Source organism: Rhinoderma darwinii, chromosome 11 (genome assembly GCF_050947455.1).
Source record: "Rhinoderma darwinii isolate aRhiDar2 chromosome 11, aRhiDar2.hap1, whole genome shotgun sequence".
NCBI lineage: Eukaryota > Metazoa > Chordata > Amphibia > Anura > Rhinodermatidae > Rhinoderma > Rhinoderma darwinii.
In genome coordinates, this window is record NC_134697.1 from 34,290,189 (window position 1) to 34,303,150 (window position 12,962).

The window sequence follows — 12,962 nt, forward strand, 5'->3', positions numbered from 1 at the left end:
GTGCTGTGATACATCCTGGACATTCACCAGATATAAAAATTCCTCATTGCCTATTTAGAAGGCCGAGCAAATAAAGGTGTGTGCACAAATAGTGTGAAAGATAAATGCGTGCAAATGTCCCCAATGAGTTCAGGCACCCCAGGTTCACCAGGCCTGGGGCACTTAGCACCTCCAGCGTTCAAACTACCCGACCCATGGATTCGATCTGGTGGCTGCCTGATCAACTACAAATGGTACCTTTAAACCAAATTCATACACCAGGGTGCTTATGATCCACCTCTGTGGTTCTCTGCTCCACTCAGCTGCATTTTCTCATCCCTCCCGATGGTCCTACTTACTGGCAGGGATGATTACTAACCACTGATAAGAACAGATACTACACTTGATCTTAGCCAAAAGGCTGAGACGCAATAGGAGAACGATCTTAGTGATCATAGTATCTCCCCTGCCAGGAAAGTAAATTGTACTACATCAAATAACACATGATTGTAGTACTATAGAAGTAATATACACTCTCCAGTGTACATGTGGTCTACATTATGTAAGTATAACCAGTAGAGATCTTAGGGTGAGAACACGCGAGCATATATAAATGTACAACTCTGCCCTTCACCGTGCCAAACAAGTCTGTTTCACCTCTCTCATCTGCACATTATCTAATAATCCAAAACGATTATTTGATACTTTTTCACTCCCTCCTTAGTCCTAAAGTGCAGACGCCAATCACAGATCTCACTGCTGAAGACCTGGCCACTTATTTGAAGTCTAAAATTGAGAACATCCGCCATGATATTATCTCCCAGTATTTTTTACTCAGATCTTTTCTTTACTTTGCACATTCAATCACTTACACCCTCGTGTCACTTTCGGCTCAAAACCATCTCCAAAATCTGCCGTTTTCTTACTGTGGAAACAGCCAAAGCTCCCACTGTTGCTCTGATTCACTCTCGTCTTGACTACTGTAACTCATTACTAATCGGTCTTATAGTCACTAAAGTCTCCCCTCTCCAATCTATCCTTAATGCAGCAGCCAGGCTCATCTTTCTGACCAACCGCTACACCAATGCCTCTACCCTGTGCCAGTCACTGCGCTGGTTGCCCATTCCCTTCAGAATTAAATTCAAAATTATACATCTCACCCTCAAAGCTCTCCACAGTGCTGCACCTCCTTACATCTCCTCCATCTCTGTCTCACACTTTACTCGCGCTCTACTTTCTGCCAACGACTTTAGATTAAAATCCTCCATAATCTGAACCTCCCACTCCCGTCACCAAGATTTCTCTCGTGCTGCACCATGAACTCTCTAAATTGTAATGTGCTGCAGAATATGTTGATCAGGGGTGTAACTAGGAAAGACTGGGCCACATAGCAAAGTTTTGACTGGGTCCCCCCCTCCCCTGGGTGCCACACGCAGACCCTTCTTGTAGATAGCGCCATACAGCACCCCCGTAGATAGTGCCATACAGCCCCCACTCCCCCTTGTAGACAGTGCCCCCATACAAGTAAAACAAAATAATTGTACTCACCTAGGTCCCATTACTGCGATGAACTGAGCTGCTCCCTCCACAACGCCGACGGGATCCTTGCGTAGGCCGGCGTGATCCAGTGACGTCATCATGCCAGCCTACGCAGGGATCCTGTCCCTGCGCCTGATGGGCTGCAGGCCGAACGTGGCCTGTAGCCTAGTAAATGGCAGAGCAAGGAGGTACCTCCCTGCTCTGTCACAGTGTTCAATAGTGTCTGTGGGCGCAGATATTATTGAATGTGGCGTCGCTACCGCTGTAGCAGCAATAGCGGCTGCTACCAGCGCCCCTCATGCCACGGGCCCCGTAGAAGCCGCTATGGCTGCTACAGAGGTAGTTGCGCCACTGATGTTGGTTTTATATAAATAAATATTATTATTATTAATAAAATAAAAATGGTAAGAATGCCTTCTACGATATGGACCTAAGAGGAAAAATAATATATTCTCCCAAAAATCCTGAACATATAAATAACCAGATAGGTACTAATTGATTTAGGCTTAAAATATTGCATAACAAAGAAAATTAATATAATTATCTCAGTAAGTATTTTGTTTGATATATTCTAATAAATGATATATAATGAATTAATTCATAAACTCATGTGAAAGAGGAAATTAGACCAATGTGACAATTTACCAAACAATAAAAGGATTTAATACTTTGCTTTAAGAAATAAGTAACAACATTTAAATTTATAAAGTCTAGGGTAAAGTAATAGGGTAGCAGGGTGAAAGAAATACCCCACTGGAGGGATCTACCTTATACTTTACATAAATAATATATAAATATATATTGAAGAAAAGAACAATATAAGAAACATTTTAACCTGCCATGATTGTATAATAAATCTATGTTTTGAACATAGTATAGTTTGGAAAAATAAATATTGTATATTCCGTTGCTTGCTTGTCATTGGATGAAGGTGATGCCAATCACATTTGAACCAATAAACAACAGCGGGATCATGGCGCCCTCGACCCCAAAATGAAGCTGAATGTCACTTGGCAAAACGCTTGTCGGGACAGAGAAGCAGTGGGTTTGGGACAGAACAATAGCCACTAGGGTCAGGTTATAACCCTCAAGAGCAGTGTTTCCTAATCATATAGCATTAGAGATCACTATATGCACTGCCTACGAGATACAGGAGAGGCGTACATGGCTGACTGCCTCCTCCTGTACTTGTGTAAATTGGATGTGCGGTGTTCATAATAGACGCTGCACATGTTGATCCATTAGACCTGTGCATTCAGCCCATTGATCTGGTGGCATTGCAATCAAAGACTTGCCGAATAGTAATACCTAAAACTATTTACACGCTGGTCTATACATAATTATCATACAGTACCCATTATGTGAAACATGCTGTCATAAACATTTTTTCTTTGGGCGAAGTCATACTTAGAGCGGTTAGGCTAATGACACACATGACCCGCTGTCACTGAAGCCGTCAGTCCCACTGGCTTGAAGGATTTGGGTTGGAGCGCAAGATACCTAATCCAGGATACATAAAAGTTGGATATCAAAAATATATATATATATTTTTTTTTTTATAAAATCCAATTAAAAAGTTGTTTAAAATACCATGATACATTGTATTATTAAAAAGAAAATGTGTGTAAAGGTTTACATAGCCTTAGTGTACAATGTATCTAGAGAAAGTTGAAGGTCAATTATGGAAACTGGTGACAAACAAAAGTAAGAGCCAAAAGCTTGCATTTTCTACATAGTACATAAGTCAGCGAGAACTGGTTATGTTCAACACCAATCTTTTTATAACACTACTTTTCATAACTGTTCCCCGGTTTTTATGGAATACGGAAATTACAGAGAGACACATGATAAGTACAATTATGTGATATGTAATATAACTGATGTCACTGAAACTAGAAACTAACAATGTGTACTTTAGGTAGAACAGAAAGTCTTGTCCATATTGCGGTGACTTATATAAAAAGTACTGTATGTCCTGTGCCATCTCGGAACATACAAGGTTATTCCTGCTGAATATTAAGGTCAGACAGATCTTGTATTCTTATTTTAAGCTGCTGGTCCCAGTCTCGTGTTGTGTCGATTGTGAATAAACTTTGTAACTTCTGAACACACTGCTCTCATTTACTTCACAGCTACCGGTTGTTAATATCCTGTAATTTCCCAAATTAAATTGCTGTTTACACCTAGCCCATGTCAGATTGGCTGAAATACCCAAAAATAAATCCTACGGTCTTTCCAAGCCGACTCTTGTGAGTGTGTGCCTTGTTTTGTGCCTGCTGTGATAGCAATAATTAGAAGGCCGCCTATGTGAGAGCTGACTGGCACGCAGAGCTGGAATTACTCTCACCACTGTTTTGTTTGGATGTTTTTATCTTTATTTTAAGACGAAAAATTTCAGAGGGACACAGAATTGAAACATAAAAATTACCAGCACAATACCGCTCTTGTGCTTAGAGCTTTCCAGTAAATTATGGCTTATTCTATCAGACTCGCTTGTAGTCCAAGGATTTCTAAATAGTGAACCATAGAAAAGAAAGAAGAAAATATTTTAGTTACATGCAAAATACAGTACATATGGAGTAGGACCTTGCAAGGAAGGTATTTTCGTAAGTGCCAACCTCTTGAGGAGAACCGCAGTATCACCTACGGTAAGCGGGTAACCTCCTTTGGTATGGAATCTAATGTATAGCAGTGTTCACCAGTGCCCTTCTTCAAGCAGGTAATGGGCTTTGTGGTGTTCCACCTACAAGTCCTACCGCCTTCTCACCAGGTTTTCCTCATGTGATAGCAGAGTTCATGGTGACAAGCAAAAATGCATATTAGCCCTACTTACTTAATGTTATTCACTAACTTAAAGAGTAATTAAACTTTCAGAAAACTTCTGACATGTCATAGTGACATGCCAGAAGTTTTGATTGGTTGGGGTCTGAGCACTGAGACTCCCACCAATCGCTAAAGCAAAGCGACTTAAGCGTTCGGTTGTGCGCTGAGCCACTTGGTTTCTGATCGGCTTTTCTCAGAAAGCTGAGGTAACGGTGTACGGGCTCAATAGAAAGTCTATTCCGAAGTCTATTCCGAAAAAATCAGTTCAGAAACTAAGCGTCTCAGCGCTCAACCGAGCGCTTCTTTCGCTTCGTTTTAGCGAGCGGTGGGGGTCTCAGTGTTCAGACCCCAACCGATCAAAACTTCTGACATGTCACTATGAAATGTCAAAAGTTTTCAGAAAGCCAAGTTACCCTTTAAAGGGGTTGCCCACTACCGGAAAACTGATGACCTATCCACTGGATTGGTCATCAGTATATCATCGTTCCGGGTCCAACACCCGGACCCCGCACCATTAAGCTGCTGCGGTGGCCTCCGGGCACCAGACGTACATTCTGGACGCAGTTGGCTCCGGCCACGGAATAACGGCCGAGCTGCAGTACTGTATATTGGATATAAAAAGTCTACACACCCCTGTTAAAATGCCAGGTTTTTGTCATGTTACAAAATCAGTCCATTCTTTTGTTGATTTGGAGGTATGCTTTGGGTCGTTGTCGTGCTGAAAGGTGAAATTCCTCTTCATCTTCAGCTTTTTAGCAGAGGCCTGCAGGTTTTGTGCCAATATTGACTGCTATTTGGAACTGTTCATAATTCCCCCCACCTTGAATAAAGCCCCAGTTCCAGCTGCAGAAAAACAGCCCCAAAGCATAATGCTGCCTCCACCATTCTTCACTGGGGGTATGGTGTTCTTTTGGTGACGTGCAGTGTTGGCTTTGAGACAAACATACCTTTTGGAATTATGGTCAAAAAGTTCTACTTTGGTCTCATCAGACCATAACACGTTTTCACACATGCTTTTGGCAGACTTGATGTAGGTCTTTGCAAAACATAGCTGGGCTTGGATGTCTTTCTTTGTTAGAAAAGGCTTCTGTCTTGCCACCCTACCCCGCAGCCCTGACATATGAAGAATACGGGAGATTGTTGCCACATGCACTACTCAACCAGTACCTGCCAGAAAGACCTGCAGCTCCTTTAATTTTGCTGTAGGCCTCTTGGTAGCCTCCCGGACCAATTTTCGCCTTGTCTTTTCATCAAGTTTTGAGGGACGTCCAGTTCTTGGTAATGTCACTGTTGTGCCAAATGTAATCCACTTCTTGATGACCTTCTTCACTGTGTTCCATGGTATATCTAATGCCTTGGAAATTGTTTGGTACCCTTCTCCTGACTGATGCCTTTCAACAATCAGATCCCTTTGATGTGTTTTAAGCACTTTACAGACTATGGCTTTTGCTGTCACATGCAACAAAGAAAATGTCAGGAAAATCCTAATGGAACAGCTGAACTTTATATGGGGTTACTCAGAATCATTTTAAATAATGGAGGCTTTGTACTGACTACTATTTAACATGAGTTTAAATGTGATTGGCTAATTCTGAACACAACCCCATCCCCAATTATAAGAGAGTGTTCACACTTATGCAACCACATTATTATAGTTTTATTTTTATTTTTCCCCTCTAAATTATTTCGGTTTGTTATTCAATGGAATTGTACAGATTATGGGTCACATTAAGGGGATGTTCACACGGAGTATTTTGCAGAGTTTTTGACGCGGAAACTGCCTCGCGGGAAAAAGAAGTGGCATGCCCTATCTTCGGGCGCTTCCGCCTCTGACCTCCCATTGACTTCAATGGGAGGCAGAGAAAGCGTATTTCGCGCTGTTTTATGCCCGCGGCGCTCAATGGCCGCGGGCGAAAAACGGCGCGAAAATCGCCGCGAAAATCGGCGTGCAGGGAGAGGAAAATCTGCCTCAAAGTTCCAAACGGAATTTTGAGGGAGATATTCCTCCCCCAAAATACTCTGTGTGAACATAGCCTTAAGGTGGAAAAAGTTTTGAAATGATTCATCTTGTACTGATTATTTTACATGACAAAAACCTGGCATTTCCTCAGGGGTGTGTAGACTTTTTACATCATATATATATATATACACGTACGTGTGTGTGTGTGTGTGTGTGTGTGTGTGTATGTATATATATATATATATATATATATATATATATATATGTATGTATATATATATATATGTATGTATATATATATATATGTATGTATATATATATATATATATATGTATGTATATATATATATATATATATGTATGTGTATATATATATATATATATATATATATATATATGTATATATTTATCATATATGCATATATATATTTGGCAAGGACGTGGTGTCTGAGGCACGGTTAGCTCCGTCCACAGCCCGACCTGCAAGAAGCCTGTGAGGAAGGAGATCTGAGTGCTCAGTCTGTCTGTTGTTTGTGCCTCTATTGGTCTGTGTGTCTCTGTGCTTTTGTGTGTACATAAGTTCCAGTTTGTGTGTATTTGTGTGTCTAAGTGCCTATATATGAATCTGTATGTGTATATATTTCTGTGTGTGCATCTACTACATTATTTGTACTCAGAGTTATCACTGTGTGTTATCTGTGGTGTTACATAGGACTGCAGGTAACATCTACTACATTATAGGGGAACAAACGGAAGGCGGTCCACGTCCTTGAACCCTGGGTAAATAATCTATTATTTAGCAAACACTTCCACATTTTTCTTAGGTTTCAAATTGTAGTAATTTAGGTTTTAAAATACACTTATATTTTTTTATAATATTTTTTTACAAATACTTATCATTCCCTTTTGCTAGCAAACCCGTGTAACGGGTTTCCTATACTAGTATAACTGTTCCCTTTTTTTTCACTATTAACATTTTTGACCTTTGCCATGTCTGTGCTAAACATTATTGAATGCTTTAACTGTATCTGTCCCCACAACAGCTACTGGAAGACTGATTCATGGATCGATCACCCTTTCCTTGTGTTACATTTCCATCTTCAATATGTGCCTACTTGTTCTGGAAACCCTCCAATTCTTAAAGTACTATCTTCCTGAACTTTAAGGCCTTTTATATTCTATCATATCACTTCTATCGCTTCTCTCTTTTAAGCTAATCATGTTAAATTCTTTCCTGATATGTTTTATTATGCAGCCCATAAACCCTTTTATTTGCCCTCCTCTGAATTTTTCTATTTTTAATAAAATAGAAAAATTCAGAGGAGGGCAAATTTTTGTCATTTTTTTGAGAGAGTCTCCAGAACTATATACAGTCTTACTAAGTGACCGATAAAGTGGTAATATAACCACCTTCTTCCTACTATGAATACATCTTCCTATACAACCAGCATCCTCTATGCCTGGGCTCCCACCGAAGTCTCTAGTCTTTGTGGTCTGTCATTATTTCTTTTTGAGCAGCAGCTAAAACGTTCAATGTAGCTGGGTTCCAGACAGGTTGCAAATTGTGACTAGTAGACTGCTGTCTGTTCACCAGATGACATTTTTTAGGATATGGGGGTTGATAGAGCGCTGCTACTTTCTTGGAAAGTTTATGTATACCTTTGTCATTTTTGTCTAAGATTTATTGCAGCACGGCGCATAACATATGTTCTAATGTAAAGAAAATTCGTTTATATCTGAAATCCATGGTATTTCTGCATTGGATCTGGACATTTTCATACAAGATTACTGATTTATGTATCATACATACTTGAATGTCAGTCACGTTTTAAGCTAAAATTACAACAAAAGTCAAACATAGGACATTGCTAAAATATTAAAGGGGTTGTCTAGGATCAGAAAAAAGTTCACTTTTTTATAAAAACATTGCCACTCTTGTCAACGTGGTGTCTGGTATTGCAACTTTTTAGCATTGAAGTCAATGGGACTGAGCTGCAATACTGGAAATATCCCATGAACAAGAGTGGCGCGGTTTCTGGGGAAAAAAGTAGACACTTTTTTTTTCTAATCATGGGCAACCCCTTGAATATGCCAAGGTGGGATGTTTTGTTCTTTTCTATTATTCGGTTAAACCAAGCAGGTCACTTTCTCAAAGTGATCAAGAAAAAAGCTGTCTTTGAATTAATATCAGCATTGTGAGAAACTAGACATGGACCGCACAATCCACAGTATATACGTTGATCTGAGCCGCTAGGCATAATTTAGAAACATGAACATGAGGTTCTTTGTAAACATTTTGATCAAACTGTATAAGCCCACTTGCCACTTCACGGCGACCTCTTTAAAGTGGGTCCCTACTCTAGCGGTTGCAGCACCGCATGGCGGCTACCGCCACCACAGCACCGCTCCTGCAGAGGGAGCAACACAGGGGCCCAAAAGCACCCATGCCTTCAGACCGTGCCAAGCCTCCTTGGCTCTGGGCCACGTCCCCCCACAAGTGCAGCACTACAGCAACAGACACCACCATACAGCACCACAACATGTGAACAGATGGAATGCGCTCACCTTGCCATGCGCCCCCAGTGGCCAACTGAGAGCACAAGCAAGAGCAGGAACACTTATGAGGTCATTCTGGAATTAAAATCAGCTGGGTATTTTTTCAAATGCGTGGAGTGCTGGTACCAAGTAAAACAAAGGAAATGAGGAGGATAGACTATACAATATCAGCATTGTGAGAAACTAGACATGGACCGCACAATCCACAGTATATACGTTGATCTGAGCCGCTAGGCATAATTTAGAAACATGAACATGAGGTTCTTTGTAAACATTTTGCTCAAACTGTATAAGCCCACTTGCCACTTCACGGCGACCTCTTTAAAGTGGGTCCCTACTCTAGCGGTTGCAGTTTGAATTAATAGATGTCTACTCTAAGGGTATGTTTACACTGCTTATTTTCAGACTTTTTTTGAGCGTAAAATGTTCGTATTGTGCTCCAAAATACACTTAAAAATACGTCTGAAAACAAATGTATTGTTAATGTAAATTTTGGGTTAGCGACCTTTTCCAATACCGCTATTTTTTAGTTCTGTACAGTCAATTTTGATCAATGATAAATTAATGTTTTGTCTCTTATTGTTGATCCTTTTTGTGCTTTTAGAGTTGTGACGATTGTTATGATTGCTCGAAAACAGATTGTAGTGATGATGCCTTTGTGAAAAAGTAGCTTAAAGTGATTGTCTACCCTAGAACACATGCAGTCACCATAATTCGGTTTAGGAGTTTACTTCATGCTGTTACTACATTGAACACAATAATAAAACAGTATGCAGTATGGTCCTAGACTCCCCCTAGTATTAACTACAGGCAGACAAATTTGTATTATTTAACTCTATGGGGATGGATTTTTTTTAACCTTTCTTACACCAGTTTTCTTGCATAGAAAATTTGAAAAAGGCCCAAAAGTTACAACTTATGTCAAAATTGCAACTTTTGGGTCTTTTACGCTGCACTTGACACTTTTTGGAACAGAGTATGAAGCTTACAAAAAAACGTCGGACACCACGGTGCGACTTCCCCATTGGATGAATAAAAAAAAAAAATAGGTATACTCACCGCTCCCCTACTCCCATCCGGGTCCCCTCGGGCTCTCACTATCGGCCGCGGCTTATACAACGTACTGACGCCAGATAGCTTTAGGATGTGACACAGCACTGATGATGTTTAGTGCTTCGTCACATGTGAGGCCATGATACTGCTCGGTGTCAGAACCTTGTTTGAGCTGTAGCATGCTAAAGGGACCTGGAGGGGAGAAGAGAAGAAGAGCGGTGATGTGAGCATTCGTGCGCCTTTTAATAAATCTGTTGCATCTTACGCCAACGTAGCAGATAGCTTAGACTGGTGTATGAAACGTAATAAATTTGCCCGTATGTCTATACAGGGGATTTGGAACTTTGGAACAGAAAAAGTGATCTCCTACCGCTATAAGCATTTATTAAGAAATTAAGTAGTGCGGAATGTTGGACCTAAAAATAATATGGTGGCCATACAACAGTGTGCGTTGTGGGATGAAAGGGTAGCAGGAAAGTTAACCCAAATGGTAATTTCTTACGTGACCCTATATAGTCTTTTACCATGGCATGAATATGTCTTTTAGTTTAATAAATACTTAGTTAAAGAGGCTCTGTCACCAGATTTTGCAGCCCCTATCTGCTATTGCAGCAGATAGGCGCTGCAATGTAGATTACAGTAACGTTTTTATTTTTTTAAAACGAGCATTTTTGGCCAAGTTATGACCATTTTTGTAGTTATGCAAATGAGGCTTGCAAAAGTCCAAGTGGGTGTGTTTAAAAGTAAAAGTCCAAGTGGGCGTGTATTATGTGCGTACATTGGGGCGTTTTTAATACTTTTACTAGCTGGGCGCTCTGGCGAGAAGTATCATCCACTTCTCTTCAGAACGCCCAGCTTCTGCCAGATCACGCTGTGACGTCACTCACAGGTCCTGCATCGTGTCAGACGAGCGAGGACACATCGGCACCAGAGGCTTCAGTTGATTCTGCAGCAGCATCGGCGTTAGCAGGTAAGTCGAACCCTGTTCTGAACCCTGCGAACTTAAAAGAATACAGAAAATGGGCTGACCATATAACCGTTAAAAGCCGGAAATCATCATGTTCCTTTAATTTTAAATAGTAGGGTTATGTTACATTAAAAATAAAACGAAAAACACGACCACAAAACTCACAAAGATTCAGAGTGGTTCCTACACAAACAACTATTTGATGGACTATATAGCAAAAGGGGAAAAAAATCATGTCAGTATGATTTATTAAGTGCTTTAAAAAGTATGCAGCTTTGCCTTCATGAATTTCATGGAATTTGACAACTCCATGGTTTTAAGTTTAGGTTCTTACACAGGACTTTTCAGAAGCCAGCATTCTGGGCTACTTACAAAATGCAGGCAACAGTTTATGGGAATCCAGCCGTTTTGGTATTATGTATATTATGCAATAAAATAATTGAAAACAGAGTTTTTGAAAGAATATACTGTATATTTGTGTGGCTATAGATTACATAGACTTCCTACAATAATGAGTGATTTAACACTTTCTGGATTACAAAGTTAAATGCATTATCTAGTTTAGAAAACCCATTTCATATAACCTATTAGGATATTCTGGGTTAATAGAGGTAGGTCACATGTTCAGGACCCTCATCTATTGGACAGAGTAAAGAGCAGTTACAAAAAGTGTCTTTCACTCTGGAGGATCTGTCCTGTCCTGCACTACACAGGCAACCCATTGATTTAAATGGTCACTGTGTAATGCCTAATTTGTCCTGTGGGGGAACACTTACTGCCAGGTCTCCCCACAGATTACAGCTGGTCACTGGAGTCCCATTAGGGGAATACTTTCTGATCAGTTTATTGTCAATTCACACTTTTAAGTAGTGATTGTCCAAAGCAGAGTATTCCTTTAGGGGCATAATTAGCCCCAAGTCCTATTGCTGTATAAAATTAGTTGTCCAGCCATAAAAAATTGATGGCTTATTTTCAGGATTGGCCATCGACATCTGATCAGTGGGTGTCCGACTTCCGCCCCCCCCTCCCCCGGTCAACTGTTTGGAAGATGCCACGGTGCTTATACGAGCGCTGCTACCGCTTCATTCCTTGCCTGCCTGTACTATAGTGGCTGACACACTTGTAGCAGCAGTTAAAATTATTACAGCCTCTTCCCATTCACTTCAATGGGAAAAGGCTGTAATACTGTGAACCGCCGCTACAAGTGTGTTGGCGATTCACAGCACAAGCAGATAAGGAATGAAGGGGAAGTGAGGCTTGTACGAGCGCCAAGCCCCCTTCAAAACAGCTGATCGGTGGGGGTGCCAGGAGTTGGACCCCAACCGGTCAGGCATTGATGGCCTATCCTAAGGATAGGCCTTCAATTTCTAATGACTGGACATTACCTTTAAAGTTAGTGCACCTCCAGCGATCCCCTTCACGGGTCGCGATTACGGGCACGACAAGCCGCTGGTGGACCCGGACTGCCACTCGCAGTTTCGGCCCGTGTCCCCATACAAACTATGGGAGCACGGCCCGTAAAAAGCACAAGAACGGACATGACCTATATTTTGCGGTACACTGCTACAGCCTGGACACCTTCCCGTAAATATATATGGGAAGGAGTCCGTGGTCAATAGAAGTGAATGGGTTCGTAATTGTGGGCCGTAATTACAATCCGCAATTACGTACGATTTTTATGGTCATGTGCATCGGGCCTTATACAACTGCATTTGGTTGTACACATGGTGTGTCCACCCCTGCTGTATGCTGTTGGGTAGCTTTGTTCACTTACAGTCTGCACACTCCAGTCGTTTCAATATAGGCCAGATTAGGAGGCGGCAGGAATTACTGCGGCCCTTTGCTTCCACCTTGCTGATGTTCGCTGCAGAAGTATATAGAACTTGTTAGTTAATAAAGTCCTGGGGTTACAGCAGCCTTGGCATTGATTCAACAGAAAGAAATTGTGGCACTCCCAAAAACAAATTTGCTGCTTAAATCTTTGTTTTATTGAAGATACATTAAAGAAAGCATACTGTAAGTAAAACCACACTATAAACACCAAACTTTCAGTCCTCCCAAACCTTTATCAATGGTTATCCTAATG

The 12,962-nt window shown here is 41.0% G+C and overlaps 1 non-coding gene across 1 annotated transcript; it reads right to left on the reverse strand.

The window, feature by feature from the left end:
* Positions 1–228: 228 nt before the first annotated feature.
* Positions 229–412, reverse strand: LOC142664214 (U2 spliceosomal RNA). The gene has a single exon (XR_012851225.1). It is a non-coding gene; the product is annotated as a U2 spliceosomal RNA (small nuclear RNA).
* Positions 413–12,962: the final 12,550 nt, after the last annotated feature.